The 2,301-nt window shown below is 47.0% G+C and overlaps 1 pseudogene; it reads right to left on the bottom strand.

The window, feature by feature from the left end:
• The window catches only part of LOC108229277, a 5,366-nt pseudogene extending 3,718 nt beyond the window's left edge, over positions 1-1,648 (bottom strand).
• Positions 1,649-2,301: the final 653 nt, after the last annotated feature.

The following is a 2,301-nucleotide window of genomic DNA, read 5'->3' as shown; positions in this document are numbered from 1 at the left end:
CTCCACCTCCCAGTAACAACGTCCGGTCAGACTCTCTCTGCTCAGAACCTGATAATAATAAGTGAATCTGTCTGGATGATCAGGATAAGACTGTTGTTGTTCCATTAATGTTACTTTTCTGTTCCCCTCAGATAACAACAGATATCTGTTTGCTGTGTTTGGATCCAGAGTGATTTCTTGTGAATATTTTAAGAATCCATCTCTGGTCTTTGGTTCTGGTTGTGGCAGTAAAACGTCCACTTCAGAGACTCTCAGTGAGATGTCTGTCCACATGTCCCTCAGGACGTCCTGTAGTTTGTCTCTGAGCTCCTCCACAGCTGCTGTCACGTCCTCAAAGTGTCTCCGAGGACGACTCTTGATGCTGGATGAGTGTGTAGACTCACTGAGTGCTGACACTGAGGGGTAGTTGTGGAGAAACTGGTTGTGATCCTCTGTGTGTGAGAGCTGCTCCAGCTCGGCGTCTTTCCTCTTCAGCTCAGTGATCTCCTGCTCCAGCTTCTCCTGAAGCTCTTTGACTCGACTCACTTCAGTTTCCTGCTGGGATCTGAGCTGCTGCTTCACATCAGAGCTTCTTTTCTGGATGAGACGGATCAGCTGAGTGAAGGTCTTCTCACTGTCCTCCACTGTTTTATCAGCAGAGACATTGATGGCCTCCACCTCCTGTTGGAGCAGCTTCACATCTTTCTGTCGGTCCTGGATTCTCTGCTGGATTTGTTGTCGACTCGCCTCGAGCTCCTTCTGCTTCTCAGCTCTTCCTGCTGCAGCTGAGACTGTTTCATGTCCTTTATGTTCATCCATGAAGCAGAGATAACAGATACACTGCTGATCAGTACGACAGAAAATCTTCATCACCTCATCATGACGAGGGCAGATGTTCTCCTGGAGCTTAGCAGAGGCTTCAATAAGTTTATGCTTTTTGAAAGTAGGAGCTTCATAGTGAGGTTGTAGGTGTTTCTCACAATAAGAGGCCAAACAAAATAAACAGGACTTGGCAGCCTTTAGTTTCCTCTCAGTGCAGACATCACAGGACACATCTTCAGGTCCAGCATAGCAGAGATCAGCTGGAGCAGCTTGGAGTCCAGTCTTCTTCAGCTCCTCCACTAAAACTGCTAACATGACGTTTTTCACCAGAACAGGCCTCGGTATGAAGTCCTTCCTGCACTGAGGACAGCTGTGGATTCTCCTCTGATCCTCTCCATCCCAGAAGTCTTTAATACAGTTCATACAGTAGCTGTGTCCCCAGGGAATAGTCATCGGATCCTTCAGGAGATCCAAACAGATGGAACAGGAGAAGTTTTCTCAATCCAGCTGAACTCCTTTTTGCTCCATTTCTCCTCTCAGCAACAACGACTCAGCAGTTTGACTTCCTGGAATCCAGTCTCAGCTCTGATCTAAACATCATGTGACTGCAGTGAACGTCAGAGGTTCCACCCATCCTCACAGCAGCACATCTGAAGGGGAGGGAACCAGGAAACGTGGACAAGGCGGGTCTGTTAGTGTTTTCTATCAGGAAGAAGAAGCTTGAGGTTTCAGACTGTGATTGTAAGAGGAGCAGTTTGAAGCAGAAACTATTAAAGTCTTTTAGTAGCAGAGTGAAGTTGGTGTGCAGCTGTAGGAGGAGAGACTGGGTCATGGTTCAGGAGACTGACACGGCTGCAGGTGATTTCTAATCAGTCTCTCCTTCTTAATCTGCAGGAGCAGCTGTGATGAGGAGGAGCTGCATTTGGAACAATTGTTACAGAAACCGATTCAATCTTGTGGAGTGTTCTGAACACTTCACCACAGCGTCACCTGGTGGCCACATGAAGTCGAAAATCAAAAAGTTTGTCTCATACACAGCAAAACATGATGTTTACATAGCACTGTTTTTTTATTTCCATCATGTAACTAAAATAAACAATTATATTAATTTGAAAAAATAAACCTAACTCTAAGATTAGAAAATAAGTAAAACAAAGTAAATAAGAGTAAAGATGTACTTGTTATTGAAGGACATTTAGGTTAGGACATTAAAAAAAGAAAAAGCATATACATATATACAAGCAGGGAGACCCAGACTTCCCTCTCCCCAGCCACTTGGGCCAGCTCCTCCGGGGGAATCCCAAGGCGTTCCCAGGTCAGCCCAGAAACATAGTCCCTCCAGCATGTCCTGGGTCTTCCTCTGGGCCTCCTCCCGGTGGGACGTCACCAGGGAGGCGTCCAGGAGGCATCCTCACCAGATGCCCGAGCCACCTCAACTGGCTCCTCTCGACGTGGAGGAGCAGCGGCTCTACTCTGAGTCCCTCCCGGATGACCGAGCTT

Source organism: Kryptolebias marmoratus, linkage group LG7, assembly GCF_001649575.2.
Source record: "Kryptolebias marmoratus isolate JLee-2015 linkage group LG7, ASM164957v2, whole genome shotgun sequence".
In the NCBI taxonomy this organism is placed as follows: domain Eukaryota; kingdom Metazoa; phylum Chordata; class Actinopteri; order Cyprinodontiformes; family Rivulidae; genus Kryptolebias; species Kryptolebias marmoratus.
This window is presented reverse-complemented; position numbering and strand designations above follow the sequence as displayed.